Source organism: Pristiophorus japonicus, chromosome 19 (genome assembly GCF_044704955.1).
Source record: "Pristiophorus japonicus isolate sPriJap1 chromosome 19, sPriJap1.hap1, whole genome shotgun sequence".
Taxonomy (NCBI): domain Eukaryota; kingdom Metazoa; phylum Chordata; class Chondrichthyes; family Pristiophoridae; genus Pristiophorus; species Pristiophorus japonicus.
The window spans coordinates 38,175,315-38,191,414 of record NC_091995.1 but is presented as its reverse complement, the minus strand read 5'-3'; positions in this window follow the sequence as shown (position 1 = coordinate 38,191,414).

Here is a 16,100-nt window from a genome sequence, read left to right as displayed (position 1 = left end):
CACTGTCTGGGACTGAATGATCAGAAAGATTCACTCTCTGGATCTGAATGACCAGAAGGTGTCACTGTCTGCATCTGAATGATCAGAAGGAGCCACTGTCTGAGTCTGAATGTTCAGATGGAGTCACTATCTTAGTGTTAATGATCAGAAGGAGCCACTGTGTCGGTGTTAATGATCAGAAGGAGCCACTGTCGACCTGAATGATCAGAAGGAGCCATTGTCTGTGTCTAAATATTCAGAGGGAGCCAAGGTCTGGGTCTGAATCATTAGAAGGAGCTACTCTCTGCATCTGAATGATCAGAATGAGCCACTGTCTGGGTCTGAAAGATCAGAAGGAGCCACTGTCTGGGTCTGAACGTTCAGACGGAGCCACTTTATGCATCTGAAAGATCAGAAGGAGCCACTGCCTGGGTCTGAATGTTCAGACAGAGCCACTTTATGCATCTGAATGATAAGAAAGACGCACTATCCGCATCTGCATTATCCAAAGGATCAGCTTTCTGTGTCTGAATGATAAGACCCACTGTTTGAGACTGGATTATCAGGAAGATCCAATGTCTAGAATTCAATGATCAGAAATGCACAATGTAGGAGGCAAAATTGTCTTAAATACCCACTGTTTGCGTCTGAAATGTTCAAAGCACCCTTTGTCTTGGTCTGAATTATCAAACAGACACACTGCCTGGGTGTAAGTTACCTGAAGCTCATTCGGTCTGGGCCTGCTTTATCAGCAGGGCCCATGACTGGCTCTCAAATTTCCAAAACACACATTGTCTGGGGTTGAATTATCAAAGCCATGTAATGTCTGGGTCAGAATTGTTATAAACACTCACTGTCTGGTCTGAGTTATCAGTAATGCAAACTGTCTGGGCTTGAATTATCAGAAACACCATTTGTCTAGATCTGAGTTATCAGATGATGCAACGTCTGTGTCTGAATAATCGGAAGGATGCACTGTCTGGGTCCAACTTACCAGACAACGCCATTGCCTGTGTCTGATTTATCATAAAAACCCACTGTCTGGGCCTGAATTATCAGTAATACATACTCTCTGAACTCAATTATCAGAAAAGCAACAGGTCTGGGTATGAATTATCAGACGGCCACACTGTCTAAATCAGAATTATCAGAAAAGACATTGCCTGCATCTGAAGTATCAGCAGCACATCATGTCTGAGTCTGAATTATAAAAAACACCAACCATCTTGGTCTGAGTCATCAGAAAGCCACTCTGCCTTGGTCTGACTTGTCAGAATTATCAATTTTCCGAGTCTGCATTATTGGAAGGACCCACTGTCTGGGTCTGATTTATCAAACCATGCACTGTCTGGGTCACAATTGTCGTAAAGATTCACTGTCTGCATGTGAGTTATCAGAAATGTTTCTTTGCTGGTTCAGAAATGTCATAAATACTCACTGTCTGCAAAAATGTCAAAATATGCACTATGTCTGGGTATGAATTATCAGAAACACCCACTGCCTGGATCTGAATGACCAGAAATCCCGTTGTCTGCTGCTGAAGTAAGATGAGGACCTATTAGTTGGTTCAGAATTATCAGAATGACCTACTTTCTGGATCTGATTTATGAGAAGTAGCACATTATCTGCGTAGATTTTAAGAACATTCAATTTCCTGGGTGTCAATGATCAGAACGAGCCACTGTCTGCGTTTGAAGGATAATAAACACCCACTCTCTGGGCCTGAATGATCAGAAAGCTGTTCGTTTTTCTGTCTGATGTGTCAGAAAGGTCAAATTTCTGAGTCTGGATTATCGGAAGGACCCACTGTCCGGGTCTGAATCATCAAACCCATACACTGTCTGGGTCAGAATTGTAGTAAACATTCACTGCCTGCATGTGAATTATCAGAAACACATATTGGCTGGTTCAGAATTGTCATAAATACTCACTGTTTGCATGTAAATGATCAAAAACGCCTCTGCCTCAGTCTGATTTATGAGAAATAACCACTGTCTGGATCTGAATGACCAGAAATTCCATTGTCTGCAGAGGAAATATGAGAAAGACCTATTTGCTCAGTAAGATTTATCAATGTGAACTCCTCTCTGCATCTGAGGTATCAGAAGTACCAAGTTATCTGCCTGATTTTAAGAACTTCCCACTGCCCGGATGTCAATGAACAGAAGGAGCCACTGTCTGCGTTGGAATGATGAGAAACAGCCACTGTCATGGTATGAATGATCTTCCAGATCCACTGTCTGGGTCTGAAGTTAAGAACCACCGACTATCTGGGTCTGAATTATCAGAAAGCTTCACTGGCTCTGTGTGATTTATCAGAATGATGAATTTTCTGGGTCTGGTTTACCGGAAGGACCCAATGTCTGTTTCTGAATTATTGGATGGTCCCACTGGCTGGCTCTGATACAGCAAAACCATGCAAATTCTAGGTCAGAATTATCATAAACACTCACTGTCTGCATGTGATTTATCCAAATAAACAATGTCTGACCCATATTTGTATTAATCCCCCACTGTCTTGTTATTAATGATCAGAAACATGACTGTCTGTAACTGACTTTTCAGAAATCCCATTGCCTGCATCTCAAATATGGGAAGGACCAAGTGGGTCGGTGTGAATTATCACATGGACATACTCTCTGTGTCTGATTTATCAGACCTAGCCAATATATCTGCTTGAAATTTTGGAAAATCCCACTGTCTATTTCTGAATCTTCGAAAGGCCCACTCTCCGTCTGCATTATCAGATGGACCCGCTGTTTGTGCCTGAATTAGAATTACTGCACACTGTCTGGAACTGAATTTACAGATGGACCCTCTATCTGCGTCGGAATGATAAGAAACACCCACTGTCGGGTTTTCAATTATCAGCAGGCCACACTGTCCGGGTCTGATTGATCTAAAGGAACTTTTGTTTGAGTCTGGATTATGTATGTTACCTGATGAATCATTTGCCTGGCGCTGATATATCAGCAGGACCACTGACTGGATCTAAAATGTCAGAAACACACACCGTCTGGGAATGAATTATCAGATGTAATCAATATCTGGATCTGAATTCGGAGAAGGACCAACTGTCTTGGTCTGAATTATCCTAACTGTACTCAGCCTGGGTCAGAATTATCATAAGCACTCATTGTCTGGTTGTGAGTTATCAGTAACTCACACTGTCTCCCAGATGTCAATGGGCCTCATCGCTGAGAGCATGCAGAAATCAAGTGCAGGCATCAGAATGAGCTTTCGGCAAACCAGACCTACCCGCCCTTTCCCTCAACGACTATCTGTCCCCCCTGTGATAGGGACCGTGGTTCTCGTATTGGACTGTTCAGCCACCTCAGGACTCATTTTTTGAATGGAAGCAAGTCTTCCCCGATTCCGAGGGACTGCCTATGATGATGATGGCACTGTCTGGGTCTGAATTATCTGAAATACCCACTGTCTGGATCTCAATTTTCAAAAGGATCAAGGTATGTTTCTGAATTATCAGAAGTACCCAATGCCTGGGTCTAAGTTACCGGACGAAGCCACTGTCTGTGTATGAATTATCAAAAAACACACTGTCTTGGTCTGAACGATCAGTCGGACACACTCTCTGGACTGATTTTCAGTAAATGCACAATGTCTGCTTATGAATTATTAGATGGCCAGTCTGTCTAAGTGTGAATTATCAGAAAAGCCAATTTCTGTATCTGAAATATCAGAAGGACATCATGTCTGGTGCTGAATTATAAGGAATACAAACTATCTGGTTCGGAATTATCAGAAAGCCACAGCCTCTGCGCCTGATTTGTCAGAACAATCAATTGACTGAGTCTGGTTTCTCGGAACGACTCACTGTCTGTGTTTTAATTATGACAAGGACCCACTCTCTGAGTCTGAATTATCAAAACTATGCACTGTCTGGGACAGAATTGTTATAACCAATCACAGTTTCGGTGTGAGTTATCAGTAACGCACACTGTCTGGGTCTGACTTATCAGAAGGAACAACCGCTGTGTCTGAATTACCAGAAAGACCAATATTTAAAGGAGCCTGGAACCTGATCTGTGCATTTAAACCTCCCTCCCAGACATTGGTCCGTGCACTTAAAGAACTCCTGTAAGATGATCTAGATATACAAAGTGGCACGGGAACCGAATCTGCAAATGGATCTGAGTATTTAAAGGACCCCCAGAACGTAATATGTATATTAAAGGACACCCCGGAATCTGGGCTCCGTATTTAATGGTCCACCAGACCATTATGTGCAGATTTAAGGAAGCCCCTAAAACCTTGATAGATGTATTTAGGATCACCAGGATCCCAATCTGTTTATTGACCTGAACACCCAGAACCAGATCTGTGCATTAAATTGACCTGATAGGCGATATGTGCATTTGAAGGACCCCAGAACATGTTCTGTATATTTAAAGAAGCAGCCGGCATCCAATTAGTGTATTTGAAGGTCCAGATGGAATCAAATCTTTATATTTAAATGAGCCGCTGGAATGCATTCTAAATTTTAAAGGACACGGGGATTCCGACCTTTGCATTTATAGAACCCCGCCCCCCACGAATCTGATCTATGTATTTCAGGGACATCTCGGAGTTCGCTCTGTGTATTTAAAGGATCCCCGGAACGCGCTCTGTAATTAAAGCAGCGCCTGAACACTATCTGTATATTTAAGGCACCCCCGGAATTCAAGCTGAGTATTTAAAGGAATCCAGGAAGCCGAACTGTATTTAAAGAAGCCCCGAAAATGGTGTGTTAATTTTGTCCACAGAACCCATAAATTCATTTAAAGCACCCAGCAGAAAGCAATCTGTTTATTTAACGGAATAAAATTGTTAATCTGTTTATTTAAAGGACATTTTCAGGCCTTGATCTGTGTATTTAAATGGGACCCGGAACATGATCTTTTGCTTAAAGGACCCGAGCTGTGGTATACACAGGATCCCAAGCACGTGATCTGTCTTTTTAAAGGACTGCAGGAACAAGATGTATATATTCAAAGAAGAATCATGAATTCGATCAGTGTATTTAAAAAACCTCGTGAACCCCAATATAAAGGGCCTCCGGAACCTGATATGTGCATAAAAGGGCACGCCAGATGGCAATCTGCTCATTTAAAGGACCCTGGGATTCCAATCTTTGCGTTTATGTCACCGCCACCTCAACACCTAACCAAAACCCGATCTGGATATTTAAAGGACACATCAGATCTCGATCAGTGCATTTTAAGGCTGCCAGGAACCTGCTCAGCGTGTTTAAAGGACCAACCATCAACGACATCCGAGCTGTGCATTTAGACATGTATCCGGAACCGCAGCTGTGTATTTAGACATTACTCTCGAACCCGAGCTGTGCATTTAGACATTAATCAGGGATCCGAGCTGTGAATAAAGACTTGAATCCGGAACCGGAGCTATGTATTCATAAATTAATTCAGAAACTGAGCTTTGTGTTTTGACATTAATCTGGAAACCGAGCTATGTTTCTGGACTTTAATCCAGAACCCGAGCTGTGTATTTTTACTTGAATCCAGAACTCGAACTGTGTATTTAGACGTGAATCTGGAACCCGAGCTGTGTATTTAAAACTGAATCTGGAACCCGAACGGTGTATTTATACATGAATCCAGATGCGAGCTCTGTATTTAAAGGTGAATCCGGAACCTCATCCAATTATTTAAAGCACATACCGGACGGAATCTGCCAATTTAAAAGAGCCCAGGATTGGGCTCTTTATCTTCACAGCAACTGCCAGAACACCATCTGTGTACTTAAATGACCGCACTTAGCTCGATTTGTGTATTTTAAGGAACCTTAGAAACCCGATCGTTCAGTGAAGGGACACAAAACCTGATCTGTTTGTATAAGGTCACCCCCAAATCCAGATCGGTGTATTGAAATGATTCTCAGTGTCTCAGCAGTTCATTTAAATGAACCAGAAAACCCGAACTGTATATTTAAACGACCTATAGACTCGCTCTCTTTACTTAAAGGACCCCCAACCTCGAGCTGTGTATTGAAACGAACCCGGATCACAATCTGCGTATTTAAAGATTCCTCCAGAATTCGATCACTGTATCTCAAAGTCACCATCGAACCTGATCTGTCTATTTAAAGAACCCAGGAAGTTAATCTGCAAACTTCAAGAACCGAACCTATGCATTTAATCGATACCTGGATCCCTATCTGTTAATATAGACACAGACTGTGGGTGCTGCTGATAATTCAAAGTCAGACAAGACAGTATGTGTTGCTGAAATTCAGAGCCAAACATGGAACTTTCTGATAATTGGGACCCATACTGTGTTACCTTCTGATTATTGAGACCCACACAGAGGATGATTCTGAAAGTTCAGACCCAGACTCCGGGTGTTATTGATAATTCAGCCACAGGCAGTGCGTCCTTCAAGTAGTTCAGCCCCAGACTGTGTTTCCTTCTGATGAAACATACCCAGAACGGGCGTGTTTCTAATAATTCTGTGCCAGATAGTGGGTCCTCATGATAATTCAAACACAGTCATTGGGTATTTCTGATTATTCACACCCGACAGTGGGTGCTTCTTTTTACTTCAGACACAGGCATTTTATGTTTCTTATAACTCAGAACCATACAGTGGGTATATCGGATAGTTCGGACCAAAACAATAGGTCTTTCTGATCATTCAAAGATAGTGGGTGTTTCTAATAAATCAGACCCACACAGTGTTCTCTTCTGATAATACAGGCCAAGAGAGTGGGCTTTTCTGATCATTCAGACCAATATTGGGCTTTGCTGATAATTCAGACCCAGAGAGTGTTTCCTTCTGATAATACAGATCAAGACAGTGGGCATTTCTGATAATTAAAACCCAGTCATGGATATTTATGATAATTCAGACGCAAAGATGGGTCCTTCTGATCAATCAGTCCCAGAAAACGAGTATTTATGATAACTCAAACCGGCAAGTCCGTATTTCTGATAATTCAGACCCAGACAGTGAGTGCTTATATCAATTCAGATGCAGGCAGTGTATTTTTTGATAACACATAGGATTATACGGCACAGAAACAGACCATGCTGCCATTTATGCTCCAAATGAACATCCTCCCGTCTTTCCTCATCTAACTCTATCAGTATAACCCTTTATTCACTTCTCGCATTTAGGATTATCCTTCCTCCCCTTAAATGCATCTTTAATATTTGTTTCAACCATTCTCTGTAGAAGCGAATTCCACAGTCTCACCACTCTCTGGGTAAAGACGTTCCTTCTGAATTCCCTATTTTATTTCTTGCTGACTATCTTATAGTGATGGCCTCTAGGTTTGCTCTTCCAGTACAAGTTTAACATAACTTATTTACTTTTCAATTCCATCCCTCTGGAAATAAACCCGAGTTGATGGTTTGCTTTTTTACAGTCTTGTGAATGTGTGTCGCTACTTTCAGTGACTTGTGTATTGGTAATCCGAGTTTCTTTTGCTCTTCTACCTCACTTATATTCGTACTTACCAAGTAATATTTGATCTCCCAATTTTCTTACCAAAATGTCGTTCCTCACATTTATCTCAGTTGAAATTAATTTTTCAATTATATGCCTATACTTCAAGTTTATTATTGTCGTCTTGACACAGATTGTGTGGCCATCTAATAATTCGGTCCCAGACAGTGGGTGTTTCTCACAATTCACAACCAGACCGTGTGTGTTTCTGATAATTTAGACATAGGAACTGAAGCATTCTGATCAATCAGTCCCATAGATTGCGTCCTTCTGATAATTCAGATCCAGACAATGTTTTCTCCAATATGTCAGACCCAGACAATGTTTCCTGCAGTAATTCAGACCCAGACAGTGTGTGTTTCAGGTAACTCAGTCCAGACACTTTGTCCCTCTGATGAATCAGACCAAGACAGTGGGTGTTCATGATAATTCAGACAAAAATATTGTTTATTTCTTGCATTTTAGACACAGACAATCGATATTCATGTTAATTCAGACATCGGGTCATTGTGTTAAATTTGAACCAAACAGTCAACATAGCACAAATAAATAATTATCAGGATTGGGCAATTCGGTTCCTCGAGCCTGCTCCATGATTCAAGAAGATCATGGCTGATGTTCGAACTGAACTCTACTTTCCTGCACTATCCCCATATCCCATCATTCCCTTTATTTCCAAATATATATCCATTTCTGTCTTCAATATACTACATGATACTCACAGCCCTCTGGGGTAGAGCATTCCAAAGATACACCACCCTCTGAGTGAGGAAATTTCTCCTTATCTCAGTCATGAATGGCCAACCCCTTAATCTGTGATTGTGACTCTTGGTTCTAGACTCCCCAGCCAGGGGAAGCATCCTCCCTGCATTCACCCTGCCAAGCTCTCTGAGAATTTTGTATGTTTCAGTGAGATCACCTCTCATTCTTCAAAACTCTAGAGAATATAAGCCTCATCGACTCAATCTCTGCTCATAGGAAAATCCCAGCAAGGCGAACCTTCATTGCACTCCCTCCAGGATAAGTATATCCTTTCTTAGGTAACGAGACCAAAACTGTACACAATGCTCTAGCTGTGGTCTCAGGAGGACCTTATACATTTGTAGTAAGACATTGTTATTCTAATATTCAAATCCACTTGCAATAAAGCCAAAATACCATTTGCTTTTTTAATCACTTTCTGTACCCACATGTTAACTTTTATCGATTCATGTACAAGGACACCCAGGTCTCTCTGAACACCAAGATTTCACAATCTCTCACCATTGAAACATATTCTGCTTTTCTATTTTACGTACCACAGTGGGAATTTCACCTTTCTCTGCATTATATTCCATTTGTCATCATCTTGCCCACTCACTTAGCCTGTCTATAATCAGCTTAAAGCCTCTTTGCATTCTGCTCACAACTTGCATTCCCACCTAGATTTATATTATCAGCAAACATGGAAATATTACATTGCTTTTCTATTATTCCTACGAGAGTGGAATAATATAAATAGGCCCAAGCACTGATCTTTGATCTACTGACAACCCTCTGTTTTCTGTCCATTAGGCAAACACAAATCCATGCTTATATTTACCCCCAATTCCATGAAAACTACCTTGTTTAATAACCTCTAGTTTGGCAGTTGAGGAGGTCAGCATCGTGAGAGCGGAGAAGCGCAGGAGAATAAAGGGCGGTGGCTGCAGTTTGGAGCAGTGGCAGACGAGGAGACCAGCATCGCGAGAGTGGAGCAGTGCAGGAGGATAAAGGGTGACGGCAGCAAATATGAGCGGCAGAAGATCGGGAGGCCAACATCGCGATGGTGTAGCAGTGCAGGAGGATAAATGGCGACGGCAACAACTGGGAGCGGCGGCAGTTCGGGAGGCCAGTATCACAAGAGTGGAGCGGTGTGGGAAAATAAAGGGTGACAGCGACAGCTTGGAGCAACGGCAGTTCGGGAGACCAGCTGGTGTAGGGGCAGAAATAAAACAAAGAAGTAAAAAGAAATCGAAGTGTCATATCACCGCCAATCGGTTAAGTGATTGGATGGTGGATTGGTGAGTGTTTTTCTTATCAGTAGGTAACGTTTCACATTGTGGCCAAATTAAGTTAATTTAAGGGTTAAGTCATGGCAGGAGAACCCAGTCCCGTGTCATGCTCCTCCTGTGCCATATGGGAAATCAAGGACACTTCCAGAGTCCGTGACTACTATGTGTGCAGGGATTGTATCCAGCTGCAGCTCCTGACAGACTGCATTGCAGGACTGTAGCAGAGCATGGATTCACTCTGGAACATCTGCGATACTGAGGATGTCATGAATAGCATGATTAGTGATTTGGTCACGTGGCAAATAAAGATAACACAGGCAGAGAGGGAATGGGTGAGCATCAGGAAGAGCAGTGCAAGGTAGGTAGTGCAGTGGTTCCTGGCGGTTACCTCCCACCAAAACAGATATACCATTTTGGGTCCTGTTGTGGCAGATGGCCCATCAAAGGGAAAGGCAGCAGCAGCCAAGTTCATGGCACCATGCGTGGCACTGCTGCACAGGAGGGCAGGAAAAAGAATGGAGAGTTAGAGTGATAGGGGATTCCATTGTAAGGGGAATAGATAGGCATTTTTGGGGCTGCAATTGAGACTCCAGAATGGTACGTTCCCTCCCTGATGCAATGGTCAAAGATGTCTCGGAGCGGCTGCAGGGTATTCTGGAGGGGAAGGGTGAACAGCCAGTTGTCGTGGTGTGTATAGGTACCAATGATATACGTAAAAAAATGGGATAAGGTCCTACCAGCGAAATTTAGGGAGTTAGGAGTTAAATTTAAAAAGTAGGACCTCAAAGGTAGTAATCTCAGAATTGCTGTCAGTTTCACATGCTCGTCAGAGTTGAAATAGCAGGATAGTTAAAATGAATATGTGGCTTCGGAATGGTGCATGAGGGATGGATTCAAATTCCTAGGACATTGGAACTGTTTTTTTGGGAGGTGGGACCAGTACAAACCGGACGGTCTGCATCTTGGCAGGAGTGGAAACAATGTCCTAGAAGGTGTGTTTGCTAGTGCTGTTGGGGAGGGTTCAAAATAATATGGCAGGGCGATGAGAATCTATGCAGGAATACAAAGGGATGTAAAATCGGGGCAGAAGCAAAACGTAGATAGAAGATGAGGAAAAGTGGAGGGCAGAGAAATCAAAGGCAAAAAACAAAAAGGGCCACATTAAAACATAATTCTAAAATGGCAAAGCGTGTTTAAAAAAAACAAGCCAAAACGCTCTGTGTCTCAATGCGAGGAGCATTCGTAATAAGGTGGATAACTTAACTGCGCAGATAGTTGTTAATGGATATGATGAAACTGGGATTACAGAGACATGGCTAGAGTGCAACCATGGCTGGGAACTCAACATCCAGGAGTATTCAATATTCAGGAAGGATAGACAGAAAGGAAAAGAGGTGCATTGCATTGCTGGTTAAAGAGGAGATTAACGCAATAATAAGGAAGGTAATTAGCTTGGATGATGTGGAATCTGTATGGGTAGAGCTGTGGATCAACAAAGGGCAGGAAACACTAGTGGGAGTTGTGTACAGACGACCAACCATTGGTAGCGAGTTTGAGGATGGCAATAATAGGAAATTAGGGATGCGTGCAATAAAGTTAGAGCAGTTATCATGGGTAACTTTAATTTACCTGGTCAAACTGGCAGCAATACGGTGGAGGAGCATTTCCTGGAGTGAATAAGACATGGTTTTCTCGACCGATATGTCGAGCAACCAATTGCAGAGCTGGCCATCCTAGACTGAGTGTTGTGTAATGAGATAGGATTAATTAGAAATCTTTTTGTGCGAGGCCCCTTGGGGAAAAGTGACCATAATATGATAGACTTCTTCATTAAGATGGAGAGTGACACAGTTAATGCAGAGGCTAGTGCCCTGAACTTAAAGAGAGGAAACTTTGATGGCATGACATGTGAATTCGCTAGGATAGAATAGCAAATGATACTTAAAGGGTTGACGGTGGATAGGCAATAGCAGACATTTAAGGATCACATTTGTGAACTTCAACAATTGTACAACCCTGTCCGGTGTAAAAATAAAACCGGGAAGGTGTCTCAACCGTGGCTAACAAGGAAAATTAGGGATAGTGTTAAATCCAAGGAAAATGCATATAAATTGGCCAGAAAAAGCAGCAAATCTGATGACTGGGAGAAATTTATAATTCACCAGAGGAGAACAAAGGATGATAGCGTTTGAAAAGAAGCTTGCAGGAACATATAAACTGACTGAAAAAGCTTCTATAGATATGTGAAGAGATTAAGATTAGTGAAGACAAATTTTGGTCCCTTGCAGCCAGAATCAGGTGAATTTATAATTTGGAACAAATAAATGCCAGACCAATTGAACAGACACTTCGTTTCTGTCTTCACGAAGGAAGACTCAAATAACTTCCCAGAAATATGACGGGACCGAGGGTCTAGCGAGAAGGAGGAACTGAAGGAAATTCTTATTAGTCAGAAAATTGTGGAAGGGAAATTAATGGAATTGAAGGCCAATAAATCCGCCAGGGCCTGATAGTCTGCATCGCAGAGTATTTAAGTGTTGTACAGGGCCTTGGTGAGGCCACATCCTGAATATTGTGTACAGTTTTGGTCTCCTAATCTGAGGAAGGACATTCTTGCAATTGATGGAGTGCAGCGAAGGTTCACCAGACTGATTTCCGGGATGGCAGGACTGACATACGATGAAAGATTTGATCTTTGATCGACTCGGCTGACATTCACTTGAATTTCGAAGAATGAGAGGGGATCTCACAGAAACATATAAAATTCTGATGGGATTGGAGAGGTTAGATTCAGGAAGAATGTTCCCGATGTTGGGGATGTTCAGAACCAGGGGTCACAGTCTTAGGATTTAGGACCGAGATGAGGAGGAACTTCTTCACTCAGAGAATGGTGAACCTGTGCAATTCTCCACCACAGAAAGTTGTTGAGGCCAGTTTGTTAGATATATTCAAAAGGGAGTTAGATGTGGCCCTTACAGCTAAAAGGATCAAGGTGTATGCAGAGAAAGCAGGAATGGGATACTGCAGTTGCATGATCGGCCATGGTCATATTGAATGGTGATGCAGGCTCGTCGGGCCAAATGGCCTACTTCTGCGCCTATTTTCTATGTTTCTATGTTTCTATGCCTCACCTCATCGAATACTTTCTGAAAAATTGTTATTTTTGTTACCTTCCAGTCCAAGGGAAACATCCTTGAATATGCGGAATTTTGGTAGAGGAAAACCAATGCAACCACTATCTTGATAGCCACCTCATTCAAAATCCTCGAATGAAGGCCATCAGAACCAGGCGATTTATTGGGTTTCATTACCATCAATTTCTCCAATTTATTTTTTACAAATACCAATTTCTTTCAGTTCCTCATTCTCGCTAGACCCTTGGTTCTCCAGTATTTTGGGGAGATTGTTAGTATTTTCTTCTGTGAAGACAGACATAATGTGCTTGTTTAATTTCTCTGCCATTTACTAATTCCCTATTATAATTTATCCTGTCACATTCAGTAAGGGACCCACATTTACTTCCGGAAATCTTTTCCTTTTTACAAAGCTAGAGAAAATTTACATTCTGATTTTTGCCTCTCACTAGTTTATTCACGAATTGCCAGCCATGTCTCTGTTGTTAGAACACTCGTCTCCGAGTCAGAAGGCTGTGCGTTTAAGTCCCACTCAAGGAAATTCAGCACACTAAGTCGAGGTTGACATGCCAGTGCAGTGCTGAGGGATTGCAGCACTTTGGAGATGCCGTCTTTCAGATGCAATGTTAAACCGAGGCCCCGTCTGCTCTCTCAGATTTACGTAAAATATCCCATGGCACTATTTTGAAGAAGAGCATGGGAATTATCTCAAGTGTCCTGGCCTATATTTATCCCTCAATCAACATAAAAAAACAGAATATCTGGACATTATCCCATTGCTGTTTGTGGGAGCTTGCTTGTGTGCAAATTGGCTGCCATGTTTCCTACATTACAAGAATGACTACTCTCCAAAATTACTTCTTTCATTATTGTGCACTTTCAACCGTCAGGTAATCGTGAAAGGCGCTATATAAATCCAAGTCTGAATTTATTTTATTTAATGTTCTATTTTCCCTTGATCAATTACTTGCTCCTCTTTTGGTGAATTCTAAAAATCAAACCCTATCGTCTGCTTACTGCTCTTTTTGGTAACATTATCGGCCTCATTCTTTGATCTAATACTGTATTTAACTTTTCTGATTAGCCATGGTTGGAGCACTTTTCCTGTGGCGTTTTTATGCCTTAAATAATGTATATTTGTTGACAATTATGTCTTAATTCTTTCAATGCAAGCCATTGCTTTTCAAGCATCATACTTTTAAATGTGGTTTTCGAATCTACCTTTGCAAGCTCATCCTTTATCGCTACTTAGTTTGCTTTCGTTAAATTTACGACACCATTTTCTGTTTTAAATAAATCACTTTCAAATTTAATACAATATTCTATAATATTATGGTCACTCTTACCTTAGTGCCGCTTTATTACCATGTTATTAATTTACCTTTTCTCATTACACAATACGGGATCTGAAATAGGCTGCTTCCGAGTTGATTCCTCAACATACTGCTCTTGAAAACTAGCTTCTATACATTCCATGAACTCGTCCTGCATAGTTCATGATAATTAATTTGATCCTCTTTATTACAAACATCCACAAATTGGGTATTTAATTATAGTTCAATCCAAGGCTTTGATAATTTATGACAAATCAAATCGCTCCCTTTTTTGTTTCTGATAATTCAGACCAAGACACTGGGTCCTTCTGATAATCAAGACTCAGGAAAATGATCCTTCTGATAAATCAGACCCCGACAGTGGCACTTCTGATAATTCAGACGTAGACAGTGAGTATTTCCTTTAATCAGCCACAGACAGTAGGTCTTCCTGAAAATTCAGATGCAGACAGCAGGTATTTCTGATAATTCAGACCAAGACGACATGTTTTTGTGATCAATCAATCCCAGGTAGTGTTAGTTTCTGACAGTTCACACCCAGCAAGTGATTGTTTATGTCAATTCTAACCCAGACAGTGTATGTCATTGATAATTCACATCAAGACATTGGGTCTTTCTATAATTCAGACAGAGCCACTTTGTCCTTCTGATAATATGGTCCCAGAAAGTGTGCATTTCTTACAATGCAGACCCAGGCAAATGGTTGTTCTGATAATTCGGCACAGACGATGGGGCTTCTGATATTTCAACCAGATCAGTAGTCCCTTCTGATCCTTCTATTGCAGACAGAGTTGGCTGATAATTCAGTCTGAGGCAGAGGATTTTTCTGATAGTGCAAACTCAGATGGTGGGTCCTTCTGTTAATCCAAACTCAGACAAATGATCGTTCTGATAATTCTGACCCAGTCAATGAATGTTTCTTATAATTCAGGTAGACATTGTGTCCTTCTGATAAATCAAACCCAGACAGTTCGTGTTTCTGATAAAACAGATGTCGACAATATTTCCTTCTGATACTTCAGATGCAGACAGTGGATATTCTGATAATTCAGATTTTTCAGCGCGACAGCTACAGGAAACATGCAGGGGACTGCAGCAGCCATTATACATGGCCTTCTTCGACCTTACAAATGCCTTTGACACTCTCAACCACCAGCGTCTAGAGAGCATCATCCACCATTTCTGATGCCCTCAAAAGTTTGTCACTATACTCCACCTGCTCCATGATGACATGCAGGCCGTGATGCTGATCAACTGATCCATCACAGACCTGATCCACGTCCGGACAGGTGTCAACCAGGGCTGCGTCATCGCCACAACGCTCTTCTCAAACTTTCTCGGCACCATGCTCCACCTCACAGTCAACAAGCTCCCCGCTGGAGTGGAACTAAACTACAGAACCAATGGTACCTGTTTAACCTGCGCCCTCTCCAGTCCAGGTCCAAGACAACCCCAACATCTGTCATCGCGCTACAGTACGCGGACGACAACTGCATTTGCGCACATACAGAGGCTGAACGCCAGATCATAGTCGATGTATTTGATGAGGTGTATGAAAGCATGGGCCTTATGCTAAACATCTATAAGACAAAGACCCTCCACCAGCCTGTCCTCACCGCACAGCACTGCTCCCCAGTCATCAAGAGCCACGGCACGGCCCTGGACACCGTGGACAACTTTCCAAATCTCGGGAGCTTCCTATCAACAAGAGCAGGCAAAGACGACGAGATTGAGCACTGCCTTCAGTGCACCAGGGCAGCATTTGGGAAACCTGAGGAAAAGAGTGTTTGAAGACCAGGCCCACAAAACTGCCGCAAAGCTCATGGTCTACAGGGCTGTAATAATATGCGTGCTCCGCTATGGCTCAGAGACATGGATCATGTGCAGCAGACACCTCAAGTCACTGGAGAAATATCTCCATCGATGTCTCTGCAAGATCCTACAAATCCCCTGGGAGGACATATGCACCAACGTTAGCATCTTCGACCAGGCCAACATCCCCTGCATTGAAGCACTGACCACACACGATGAGCTCCGCTGCACAGGCCTCATAGTTCGCGTGCCAGACATGAGAATGGCAAAGCAAGTGTTCTGCTCGGACCTCCTTCACAGCAAAAGAGCCAAAGGTGGGCAGTGGGAACGTTACAAGGACAC